Source organism: Zerene cesonia, chromosome Z, assembly GCF_012273895.1.
Source record: "Zerene cesonia ecotype Mississippi chromosome Z, Zerene_cesonia_1.1, whole genome shotgun sequence".
Taxonomy (NCBI): Eukaryota; Metazoa; Arthropoda; class Insecta; order Lepidoptera; family Pieridae; genus Zerene; species Zerene cesonia.
The window spans coordinates 9,565,491-9,579,991 of record NC_052122.1 but is presented as its reverse complement, the minus strand read 5'-3'; the positions used below and the strand labels follow the sequence as shown (position 1 = coordinate 9,579,991).

The window sequence follows — 14,501 nt, the reverse complement described above, 5'->3', positions numbered from 1 at the left end:
TGCATAGTGTAGTAGGCAATTATATATTCCTGTTGACTATACGGCTCGTTTAACGCTTTTTGCTACAATATGTGTTTGTTATGTACGAGTATATGAGAATACTCTGTAAAGTATTTTCATTATAACCCAGGTGTATTTGAAAGAAATATAAATGTACTATGAGATCATAATTTCATAGACCTTTTAATCGTCACTGGCTAAGATGTTATGTTATCCATAGCTTTATTAGAAAAGTTATGGATGACGTATGAGGTATCAAGCATGATAAATATTTCAAAGATCGAACAACCATTCCAACGAAGGGTATTCATAGAATTGTGGAGATATTACTCATATTTGAAGAAATATGGTTATGCGTTATTACCCTTCGATGATGTAACTATATTATAAATTGTGAGATTGAATTATCTTATTGTATCTATATAAAATAAAGTGACGATTTTTTCGCGTTTAGTTTTAGAAGAATCTTGTATGACATTTTTAGACGACTTTAGGTGCACATATCTTGTGAAGTATTTATTTTAGCAAAGGATCTCTTAGAAAATTCAATTTCAATTTAATGACCTATACTACGGCACCACTCTCACATTCGCCATTTTTTACTATTTATTTTAGCAAAAAATCTCTTAGAAAATTAAATTTCATTTTAATGACTTATACTACGGCACCACTCTCGATTGCTTACTCGCCATTTTTTTCTTATCAGACAAACAGAAAGAAAAATATAAGCCCTTGTTTTGAGGTCACATACAGCTTTATTGCGTAACAATTATTCTTTAAAAAAAATATTAAATGTGCGCTTATGGTCCGGTTACTCTTTTGCTATATATGTAAAAGTAGTATAGTTATTATTATATTGTTATATGTATGCAGTGTATTTATTTTTGGTACAAATAAACTTTATTTTATTTTTGTATTATTTAAGGTGCTGCCAACAATGTGTGTCAGTAGTTATTGTTATATGTAAATGACATTTATCTTTTTTGCATTAATATGGTAATCCCAAAAATGACATGATATCCCTGTGATATTTCAACTTTTCATCCTCACCTTCTATATATAAAGCCACCCAATAGTCCATAGAAATAGGGACGAAGATTCGATGTTTCCAATGGTTCCACAAAACATCATTATATTTACGAAACATTGAAATTAACGCAATAAACAAGGCATGTAGCCTTAGGCATGTAGCTTGAATGGCATTGAGTTCACACTCGTAAAAAGATCCTATTCAAACCGCTCTGGCTACTAATTATTTCCAGGGTGCTAAGGTAGGTACTAATTACTATTGAATCATTAGACGTGGGCTTGCGCTCAGTTTTAGTGATAGTTTCTGGTCTCGCTAATGAAGGTACGTCCTAATTCTTAATTTTAGGTGAACGCGCAGTTTCTAATATTTAGGGAGATGCTTTTGTGTATTTTATTTTAATAAATTCGTCATTATTAATTTCCTTGATCATTGTGTTTTATAAACGAGAACACCAGATATTTTGATTTATAAACATTATTTGTCCTCTATAAAGTAATTTGATGTGATTAGAATCAACCAAGAATAGTTTTCTATCTTATAAATTTAAAAGAAAATTGGTATATACTGTAACCTTTTAAAATAACCTTTCTGAAAAGTAGGCAAATTGAAGTCAATCTCATGTACGGCAGTATAGTACGTTCTTGACTATTTCAACCTTAATCTAACCTGAAGAAAGAAGAAAAAACGGAATGAAATGGCGCGAAACGGTTCTTTTATCAATCGTCCTGAGAATGAATACTCTCGATCGTTCATCATTAAAACATACAGTTCTTTAGTAGTAGAAAAATGTACGTTCGTATTTTTTAATTAATGAAATGCATGATATGGAAGTGATAGTTCCTAAATTGTGGAATTATGCTAATTTATTGTTCGAAAAACTGCGTATGCCCCAGACCTCACTTTAACGCTCAGTTTCATCCACGAATAGAAAAATCAGTTCTAAAACAACGCAATTATGTGTGCCTAGTTTAAAATTAACAATAAATGTGTATTAAATAAATAATATAATATGATATAACATAATATAATGTAATATAATATAGTATAATATAATATAATATGATTACTAATAACAAAATATTAATAATTAAATCATTTTTGTTAAGGAGAAATCGGTTTATAGAATGATCATTTAATATTAAAAATTCATTATTATTCCATAAAAACTTAATGTTATGAAAATTTTCCAGTTTAGTTCTGTTTAGAGTTTTAGAATTTTTGGTTTAGTTAATCTTGTGCACTAGATAATTTGTGTATCCATAGAATATATGTATACATAGTACCATATTTATTGGACATTATTACTGTAGCTATTATATTAGTGTATAAGTTGTTTTGAACCCAATAAATATAAAAATAAATTAGCAAAACTATATATCAAGTATTAAATATTCTGTTTTACTTGCAGAGTATCCATTCATTGCTTTATACATTTATTTGAGAAACAACCTTAAATAAAAATAAGGTCCCGTGTGTACACTTCAAGGACGGTGTTCGTGTCGTAAAGCTAAGAAAGTTTATTCGGACCCATCGCCGATTTTATTGCAATGGTTCTTATTTCTTCACTTCAAAACTATTCGTGTCATTTATCACTATATTGAGCGTTTCTTCCTTTCATATTTGTAAGCTGATACGGTGAATATTATTTTATACTATTTTTGTTAAATGTACAATATTTAAGACATTATAATAAGTAATATAACTTAAAGTTAACAAATCAACATAAGAGTTAAATAAAACGGAAAGCATTATTTACATTCTCAGATATTTCATACATAGTTAATTGTTAGAATCGCAACAAAATATATATTAAAGCTGGTTTTAAATGAATCTAAACTAATGAAAAAATATTAAAGTTGACGTTACCATTGCGCACTAAACTCTTACATAAATCGCAGTAGACATTACGATAGAATACACAACTATTTGCCAATAAAAAAGGGAATTATTGTAAGGTATGCCTCAGTGTAACGACCGTTTTATAAGGAAGGAAAGGCTCATTCGGGTCACATAATAAGATTACACACGGGTGAAACTACCAACATACTAAGAAAGTTAGTTTAATAATTGTACCTCATGCGGTAGAAGGTAATTGAATATTTTTTGTACTATTTTCTTGATGTTTTGTAATGGACGACACATTTAAGAATCAAGTAAATGATAGATCTACATTATAGGGAAATAGGCAAAAAAATATTTAACAATTCTGTTTAGATTTTTGGATTGGGGAATCAAACTATGAGAAAGAGATTGATATGGGAACAATTAGGTCTGTGTCCTATTCGTCCACCTTCCGAGTCCATTGTTCCTGTCGTCCTTTTCCTTAAATATGGACTGGACTAGATGAATAGTATATGTAATATAGTAGAGATACTACACCATTTCTGATTGATTAGGGATTCTGGAAGAAACTTTGCTAGAATTTGTCGTAAAAATGAAACTTGGAGGTATTGGCTAAGTATATTTGGAATTGCAAAAAGTACGCAACAGCTAATGTCTTATTAAATGATGTGTATGCAAAGAAGTACGTGGACGGCTACTAACTCTTAGCACATGATTAAGTAATAACCAATCTACTGAAAGTAAATTATGTCTTTCAATTATGTAAGTAAAAATACACCTAATGCTTTTAAGCCATTACTCGATTGGTTCTAGCTTAGAAGAAGCCCACAAGACTGATTGTCATCTCTTACTTTGGTGCTTCTCATTTCATATTGAAATTAAATAATTGAAAATAAAAATTTTAAACAGGTGAGAAATGCTATTTTATTTTACACCTTATAATTTTTACTTTAAAAAGAATTTTTAAAGAATCTTAGATTTTTTGAACACATTAATTACTAGCTCAATTTTAAACATTAATTACTAGCTCAATTTTAATTGCCTTAAATCTAATTTTAAATACAAAAGCTACAACCGGTTTTGTAACATCGTCGTTTCATATATACCAAAGAATTTATTTATTTAAAAAAATACCAAATTTATATCCATTAACTATTGGAAAAAAGAAATATCACATATTAACCATCAAATCCACCAATATAAGCACAATTTACCGAAATACTCATGACATATCATCAGTGATGATTACTTAGTACTTAAAAAGATATTCAACATCCTTTATACCAAGTATTGAGGAAGAAATTCCCAAATCAACATTAAAATCACCACAAGTATGTAAAACTGAAACGCAGTACAGCCTCTCAAACCGGTTGGAGCACAGAAGTCCGATGACTAACCGAATAATATCCTTATTCGTTCCCCGGAATGTTATCAACGATCTCGTATCCCGATAGAATTTTTTGTGACCACCATGTGGCCCTTCCATATATCGAAATTGTGTAATGATTGATGCTACGTTTTGATTCTTTTGCTTTTTGTAAATACTTATATTGAAGGCGTTGCTACTTGTAATGTATGTGTGTCTGTTTGTGTGTATGTGTGCCGTTATGATTATTATATAGCAATATAGAAAGAGATTCATTCAATTTAAATAAATGCGTTGCATTAACGAATATAAATGATAAAAAAATACCGTCTTCAAACCTCTCAAAAGCGAGAAGTAGATTGATTGAATTGCAAAAGGGTTAGACCATTTACCTTACACCACTTTCACAAATTCTTTAAAAGTTGGGATGGGTAATTAAAAGGATATGGCCTCCAGTTATCCCACATACCTTACAAAACACAAAACAATTCTCATGCTATCATTTTACGCATATCTTCTAAGAGGTATATAAAATTTCTATCCATTTAATTTTTTTTTATGTCATAGCGGGCAACTGAGCTGGTGGTTCGCCTGATGGTAAGCGATCACCACCGCCCATAAACATTCGCAAAGGTAGAACCTCTGCGAATGCGCTGCCCGCTTTTATGGGGTAAGGGAGAAGGAAAGGATTAACGACTGGATAGAAGGAATGGACTAGGACGGGTGAGGAAAAGGAAACGGGCCTCCGGCTCCCTCACTCACCGTACGAAACACTGTGGCATGCCACTGTTTCACGCCGGTTTTCTGTGAGGGGGTGGTACTTCCCCGGTGCGAGCTGGCCCAATTCGTGCCGAAGCGTGCTGGACTCCCACAAAAATATATATAATAATATATCCCACATAAATCCTACAATAATATATATAATATAGTAATATACACGACAGACAAAAGTGAATAAAGGTTTCCACAATATGTATTGCTTCCTCTAATTTAGATTTACACGACCCTTTCAAATTGCGAACCCATTTGCGGTTGATAGAACATCCACCGTATTTATTGTCTTCGATCATTATGGGTCGACATATGCTAAAAAAAATTGGTGACGTATTATATGAATAACATTATGTAATGGTCGAATAATTTAATTTGAATACTTGTCACATTATTTTTCTTTTATCAATATTATGTTGTTACGAATTCATAAAATAAATCTAAGCTTAATAATTCATATATTTCGGCAGATAGATGTGAGTCAGTTAGTTTATGTAAATTACGTATAGTTTGTTGATTGCAGTTAAATAATCATTAAAAATCATTGAATCATTGAAAATAAGTACCATATAGTTTATTAAAATCTACGTAATAAATGGTAGATAGCTTGTCAGTCAGTTAGATCAGGGTCATCAATTTAGTAATAACACAACAAATAATAAAATAGTAGTAAAGAAAGTACTTAAAGAGCTTAAATAAAATCATATTGATGTATCAAAGCTAACTCACGCGATCACAATTGGAATATTATAACAGCGTTTAATTTCAACCGAAACCTCCCCAAATTTAGAGTTCCTAATATTTGGTAGAAACGTTATCTCTTCGTTGAGAGACATTGAGAAGAAACCAGCCTGTTCAAGAATTAAAATTCGGTCATTTGTGACGTCTGCCAACCCACACTTGGCCAGCATTAATTACTATATTTTTACCTTATTTCATCACCAACATTATATATAAATCAAACACTTCACAACAAACCGACTAAGAACGTAACGATTAAATAGAAACATTTATTATTGCTTTATACATAGACTGTGGCAATATCGTTTCAAAACAAAAGTAACATTAGAGTGAGTTAAACAGAACTAATAAAAACCTTTACGTGAGTTTCTGTTCCAACGGTTGTTCGTAGTTTCTTTGTAGAAAACCAATTTATTCTGAGCCTTTTCATGTACCAAAGGTATCATACATAATCAATATTAGATGAATGTCTTAAAGAAAGCAATAAAGCATTTTTTTTAACAAATATAAAGAAAATGTATTAACATGTTTATTATTAATCCTTCATTATGCAGCTTATTAACTGAAAAAAATGTTTTTTGTTGATATAAGAACAGGTAACTAAGCTGATGGTCTGAATGGAAGCGCTCACCACCGCCTATGAACATTAACAGAGGTAGGCCGTAAGGCCACTGCATATCCGTTGCCCGCTTTTAAGGGATACAGATAGGATTAACGACAGGAAGAAAGGAAAGAAACGGAAAGGGTAGCAAAAAGAAACGGGTCCCCAGATTCCACACTACATTTCTAGCTTAGAAGCATTTTCACGCTGCAGTTTTTTTTTATGATTCTTCTAATTGTAATCACCGCCCATTAACATTTTCAGATGTATGGCCGCTGCAAATGCTTTTAAGAGGAAAAGGATATGGAAAGATTACCGACGGCAGTAGAGGAATGGGCTATGAAGGACGAGTAGAAGAATACTGGCCTTGTTTCATGTTAATCTTTTGTGGGAGTTTGGCATCTTGCAAGTCGCACGTAAAATAATTGTTCAGTAACGTGACTTAAAAACATTAAATAAATAAAGACCCATAGAGATAAATTTATATTCAGCAAAACCGGCAGCATAAAAGCACGTTGTATAAAATTTATTTAATTCGTTGTAATTCAGTGTCAAACTTAAAAGCAATTTGACACAGTTTTGCATGGACCTAATTTACTTTTTGTAGGACACCCGAGTATGCGAGGAATTTCTTGGACATTGTATAATTATTTACTTAAAACTGCGTACTGTTAAAATAAGTACTGAAACTTGTTATTTTCATTGATTATGATGTTTAGTAATTAAGTGGGTCGATTTTCTTTTGTATGCTGATTACTATCAACATTATTAACTTTATAAAATTAAATTTAAACATCAAATTCTCTAACATTCTTATTCGCTTTGCTGCGGTGGATCTGTTATCTCAATTTTTTTAGTATTGTATTGTACAAGGATCACGCAGGCACCATCTTGCCAATTTAAAGACTTTCCTTCTATAGAATAGATGTTATTGTGCACTGGCTTCATGCTGGCATAGACTGCTCCTCGTTATCGTGCGTCATACAAATATTCATCCCCTATTTACGCCACGTTATTACTTTCGCAACTAAAAAGAATTATATAGAATGCACACGTCGTTATTTCAGACTTTGCGTTCGCAAACTGCAATAGCGTGGTACATCTAACAAACTGAAGTATTCTTATAAAATAGTGGGTGTAGTTGAGCAATATAACGGAAAAATACGTAAATGTCTTAATAGTGTTGTATTTGTAATTTTATTTGAAAATAACGACTGTCAACATTTGATTTATGAATTGGGGTACCGTTGGTTACACGGGGTCAATGACCAACGGCTGGCCGAGTGCATCACTGATCGGTGACTAATCGAGCGCAAAGCTGTCTGTCACTAATTTCCTTTTTGGGTTATGTGAGCTATGACCATTATTATTCAGAGAAAAGAATGGGATATAGGGATTAGAGTGCGTAAGGAAGCGATATTATATTATTAATATAATAAAGTATATTTTTATAGATTATCAATTAAAATAGCAATGTACATTAAATCAAATTACTAAACTACAAGAAATTACCACAAAAATATAAAAAAGAACTGCTGCAAACAAAGCATCATTGCTGGTTTAAAATTTTTGATATAATCGACTCAACAAACGCTGGCAGTTATCGACAAAGGTTCTAGGATAAGAGAAGCTTTTGCGCTATATAACGTTATATTTATTCCCATTTCTTCCTTCTTTCAAATTATAAAATCACTACATAGAAAAACAAAATCACTTTCTTTGTCCCTATGACCCTATGTATGCTTAATTCTTGAAAACTACGCAACGGATTTTGATGTTTTTTTTTTATTAGATAGAGTGATTCCAGAGGAAGGTTTATATGTATAATAGCATCTATTAAACTACTCCAAATTTAACGCGTGTGAAGCCGTGGCCAAAAGCAAGTATTACTATACACAGATTAAAATAATATTTTCAACGAAAGTAACAAAACTGCAATTCCTGTCAGATGATACCTATCAGATATTGGAACTCTTTACGCTTCACAATATCCAAACATACGAATAATATGCATAGTTAATGACATCGTACACACACATATACTGCGCTCATATTAATTCAATGCAAATGACATACATGCAAACACTATAAGTCACTTTTCAAGAGTAATTCGGGCCCCGATTAAATTTTTTAATTTCGCACTATCGAAGTAGGTTATACAGTTATTTTGATAAAACGAGACCCCTTAATATTTTGCACGGAAATTTATGTTTTAATAACAGTGTCATATGGCATAAATTCGGTTTTAAATTCTCGTAATGGTCGAAATTTGGCCCGCGCTCTTGCGCCCTTAGGACAACACTGCGCAGTTTAGAAAACGAAACATTTAGTAGAAAAAAAGACGGTTCTAGTGTTAATACGTTTACGCAAGTTATTATTGCATTTATTGAAACAAAGAACGCTTTAGTTTTGCCCGCGTGGTCAGAAATAATTATCAGTTATAGCGCAATTATCGTAAGGTACTCATGTTCTTTAATTAGTTAGAGAGAATTCAATATATATTTATCAGAATGGATATTTATTTAGTTTCGAAAATTTTCGAACATTAGTAAAATTATAACTGTGTTTCGTTCGATGAATGGGGGAGCCGAACGCCCTTTACCTTATCCTCCCCATTCCCAGCCCTATCCTTTATTCCTATAGTCAATCCTTTCCGCATCATTTACCGCTTAAAAGCGGGCAACATATTTGCAGTGGCCCTAACACTTCAAATGCATGTATATATGTATGTTATGGGTAGTGGAGATCGTTTACATTCATGTAGACTACCAGATCAGCAACTCGATAACTTCAAAAAATTATCACGCTAAAAATTAATCTATATCACACTCCAACCCCCTAACTATATCCAGACACGTCATCATAAAATCATAGCACTATTTCGCTAGATTAAACGTAAAAGAAAGGTAAACTAACAACACAAACACACTTTCGCATATATATAATACTAGCTGCGCCCCGCGGTTCCGTATCCCGTAGGTATATCGGGATAAAAAGTTGCCTATATATTATTCCAGTTGTTCAGCTGTCTACGTACTAAATTTGATAACAAACACACACACATCATTACAAACATTCGCATTTGTAATATTAGTAGGATGATGTATAATTTGAAGATTTAAATTTCCATTTCTATTTATTTATCAATGTCAGTGATTGCGTGGATATTTTTTGTTTATGTATTCACTTGTTTTTGATTAATATACACAAACTACGTTCCCATAAATAAAAGGATATAATTTTATACAAAAGATATCAAAGATCATAAATTTATTTATTAATATTCCGCACATAAAACCGTTAATATGAATATTATATACGACCATAAAAACGTAATGTAACAGCCTCAATTCCCTCGTATGCAATTTTAACTAGTGACACACTTCCAGTAGCTTATTCGCAACCTGGTAACATACAAAATCTTAATTATCTCTATAACTAAGTTATAGGTTAAGAGATGCCGATTAGTCTTATTAAATTAAATTTTACTTAGACATACATAAATGTATGAGAAGTTATAAAATTTTACAATTATTTGTATTGTTTATTTAATTAAAAGCTTGAGAGATGAAATATATGTTAATATTTTTGTAATTAATTGTATTGATATATATGCGTGATTAAAATACAATGTTTCTTGTCCTGCAATAGAATAAAAAAAAAATATTACTTTTATTAAATAATAGTAGCAGCTGGCAAGCGATTCAACATTACAAATTAAAGTAACATCACATAGTACACAAAAATAGTGTACTGTGTACCAAGTACTTTACTTACTTTGCTCTAACTTTAGACTTTGTACTTGTATTACCTAAATATATCAGACTTGACCTTACTAGACCTTTGACTTCAAATTCCTTATAAAATATCATTCCCTTGTGAAAATGGGGTTTCTCTAGTTATTTATATTAAATTATATGTAATATTTATAATAAATTATATTAATAAGGATAAACCGATTAATTTTAAAGCAGCAGTTTAGTTTAAATAACTTTTCGTCAATGTCTTATGCTAAATGTTGAAGTTGTAGACGGCATGACTACTACCGTGCTCCTTTTATTAGCTGACCGCATTCATTTCTTTTGTATTAACTTCACCTTATCTAAAATTCTTCAATACTTTTTCAACTTGTTAATAAACAATAGCATTTCCGTTTGGTTAAAGTTTAAAATTGTTGCAAAATCTATTTGTGTACTTTAAACATATTTATGAATCATCAGGGGATTCGGATTCGGGTACAGGGTGCCTCTCGTATTCCGTACGTATTTGAAGAAAAATATAAGTTTGAGTTTGATTGTTTGGGTCGTGAACAGTACTTCTCAAATCCACATAACGTTCTCTTCTTTCAAATGAAAGGTACATATACAATAAAAAACCTAAAGAGCGATTCAAACATAAAAACTAGACGCCTTTTTTGGTGATTATATTTATTAATAACGTAACATTTAGTCAACGCACGTCAGGAAAGCGTCATCTACCCCACTATTCTCCTACTTTATTTACCTCCATATATATACCTGCTATGAGGATTTCACAAATTTTTTTATTCGATCGCAATAAAACATTGCCTATGTCACTTAAAAGCTTCTGTTTGTCAAATTATTTTCATGATCTGATCCCTCCGAATATAATCTACTACCAAAAAATAAACAAATTTGCCTCTTCATAATATTGATAGAAGAATTTAGAATAGATAATAATACATAACTGCTAGTATAATAGTCACTTAGAACCTCATAGAACCTACATTAAGAATTAATAATATACAAAGAGGAAAACCAAGGAAATAGATTTTTCTTAACAATTGTTTCAAGCAAAAAGTATTTGGTACAATATCAAGATTTTTATCTCAACAACCACATTTCCATTGACCCTTCGAAATAAAAAAAAAACCATAATAAACATTCCCTTTGTTTCATTCTCATTGCTATGAAAAGTAGAATATTTATGAAAACACTAAGACATCAAGAGGAAATATTAATTTTTCGTGACCTCTTATTGTTGTATTGAATTTTTTTTATTGCTTCTTGTCGCAACTGGCCGTTGCTTTGTAAACGTATACGATACTTGTTTGGAATCTATATGTATTCAAAAATATAAAAAAAATAGAAAATTATCATCTAATTTCCGTTTTACTGTATTGTATATCATATCTTCTAACTCCATAAGAGAATTAAAAGTACTATTAAAGTCTCACATACTATTTTAGAGCGAAACAAAGGCCCAATGTTAAAAAAATCAAGAATAATAATTACTATTAAACTATAAATTTTCATTTAATACGTATGCATTTAATAGTATTTTCTTTGTAATAAGGTTTAAAATAATCATTACAATATTATGAAGGCGATGCCCCAAGTAACTATGAACCCTTCAGAATTAATCATATTACGACAATATTACTCTAATGCCGAAACTATTATCGACGGTATGCACGATGTTCTATAAATTTAATGCCTTAATGCAACTATTAGTGCGCTATATATTCAAATATTATAGTCTTTTTTTGTTGTTCGCAAAATCTTCAACGTATTTTGTAAATTTTTTAAGCAGCAAAAAGAAGTGTATTAAAATAAAGTTTTAATGTAGTATGCGACCTTCAAAATAACAATAAATTATTCTAGTGCAAGCTTCAATATATTTCTATATGATTCCTACAATATTTTAATTTTAATCCGATGGATTATGGTTATTTATTTTATATTATGGATATTATTTTATTACGTATGGCATATGTAAATGTCCAATTTATTATTCAATATCCACACCATTTAAAATTAAAGTAAATATACAAATAAAAAACATGAACTTTCACGAAATACTGTCTGCAAATATTTTTTTTACATTTATGTTTAAGCCCGGATAGAAATTTCCCAGAAATAGGATGAGGCTGACAACGCCTCCGTCCATTTAACAAATGGTGTGACGGCCAATGCTCTGATAATGTCAATTTATCAGTATAACAAACACGATTAAAAGGGATCTTCGCCGTATTGTGTTTCTTATCTATAAAATTTAAATTTTATTTTATATAGGCACAAATCTATTCGAAGGCAGATGACGATAATAGTTACCCTCTATTGTTGGTATTTGTTTAACATCAAAGTTGAAGCAACCTAGGAGAATTTTGCGATTACATTTAGCTTTTTAGGGATTATTAGGTTATGTAAGGGTACAGAATAGGCGATGCCTCATGACTGTATATTACGTCAACGCTTATATTTTTGTCTACAGATCTGTTAATAACATTTACAGTACTTTCATTTTCTATGAATTATAGGGATATCTGAAACAATACGTGTAGCAATGGAACATATTTTACAATATCTTTTTTTACATTTATACACTATCAATAATTTCAATTTTTTCCTGAAGGATTCGATTTATATTGCGGTTTTTTTTTCTTTCAGGCGAAGACAAATTTATGTATCGGCCAAGGAAATTCGTATATCACTCACTAGTCTCCTCATTATCTCCATACAAAAAAATCTTTCCATATAATCACTCCGTTGCGACGTTAAAGCAACACAAACATACAAAAAAAACTCTTTTACATTTATAATTTTTGTAAGGAAGTGAGAAAAATAATTTTCATTTTGGATATGAGATATATTGATTTCTAGAGCTGTTCCAACTCTATTTCTTTTTTTTTTTTTTAAATAAAACTTCTTTTGTATTGGAAATACTCTAAAAGCTAAAATAAAAAGTAATAAAGAGGCCTTACAAAGTCACGAATATCAACTCGTATTCTTACAAAGTGACTTATAATAATCGGGAATAAATCTTGGGAAAAGGAGGTAATAGGAAAGAGGCCCACAATTTAAATTCTTAGACGCAGTGACTGCAATTATTAACTCGTCATTAATAATAATGTGACTTATCATCTTGAATGCCTTCGCTACATTGTGTAGTTATCTCTAATGCACTTAGTCATTAAATAAACTTTAGCACTAGATTTCAACATAAGAAGGTTCGCAGTTATAATGGAAATACAGTCATCGATTAGTCATTTAGTCCTTTTGAAAAGCTCGCCTTTGTTGGTACTACGCTATTGAAACGAGAAATTTGTTGCGAAATTTTGAATTAATTAATCTTACGATTGGACGATGATACGTAACTCTATCTTCAAAGAATTCTTTATTTACGTTGCACCTTCTTCGAATTGTTGAAACAATCGCGTCAAACACAGGCCTGATAAGAACAGACAATACCAACGTATTTTGAGACATAATGCGCGTTCTTGGATATTATACATTTATAAACAAAGACTTTGTTGATTGGCTAGTCGAGAGCTTTGTGGGTGCCGACAAGAATGCCACCCGACCACAACGTAACATTAAACATAACTATAAAATCACATTTCAAATTATATAATACACACAAAATTCGAATACAATGCAATCACAAAGTTTTCAAATAAGTCCGTTTACTTACCGGTTTATAGGAAACTTCGGCCGAGCATAACCGGAGCTTCGTAAAAATAAAACTTTTTCAAGTTCCTTTCAAGTTGTCACTAGCACGATAAAGTTACCACAGAGTCCAAGTTCATTAGATGAGTTAGAAGTGAATCCCGTGTTGTAATAGTTGTTTTTTTAGCGGCGGAACAGGTTTCCGGCGTCGGAAAGTGAGTTTAAAGTTTTTGAGCGGCGGGCGAGCGGCCACACGCGGTCGTGCCGAGAAGGTACCTCGCAGTATGAGCGATTCGAAGTGAGGCAGCTGCCAGGATCGGAGCGGCAACGTCGCACTGCTACCCCGCTGTCGCCTTTGGGGTTTAAACTTCAAGCTTCCATACTTTCCATGGAGGTTTTAGCGCATGTGTATTTTTCATCCCCCACATGTAAATTATTTTATTTTTGTTTCTATGCAACACAATTTCTATTTGATAAAAAGTGTAATCTATGGTTTTTCACAATATTTACGGAGAAATACAATATCACATTTTTAAAATATATGATTCGATTGAACATGTAAGAAGTATGAAGGTGTATGTACACTCATTTGTTATTTATTTCCTTTCTAGTCAATAAGAGGTTTTCTATATATTTTCAAGTAGCGATCGCAAATACTATTTCAACTTTCTGTGATGTTTGATTATTTATAAATTTATAAGAATCTCAATGTGCGTTTATTTATTATTTTACTGGCTGTGT

At 31.4% G+C, this 14,501-nt stretch overlaps 1 protein-coding gene across 2 annotated transcripts in view; it reads right to left on the bottom strand.

The window, feature by feature from the left end:
- LOC119835513 (carboxyl-terminal PDZ ligand of neuronal nitric oxide synthase protein) overlaps window positions 1–14,041 on the bottom strand; it is a 140,351-nt gene extending 126,310 nt beyond the window's left edge. For both annotated transcript variants that reach the window (XM_038360395.1, XM_038360394.1), the window contains exon 1: window positions 13,786–14,041. The gene's annotated coding sequence lies outside the window, so the exon portion shown is untranslated. The remainder of the gene's footprint in view (window positions 1–13,785) is intronic.
- Window positions 14,042–14,501: the final 460 nt, after the last annotated feature.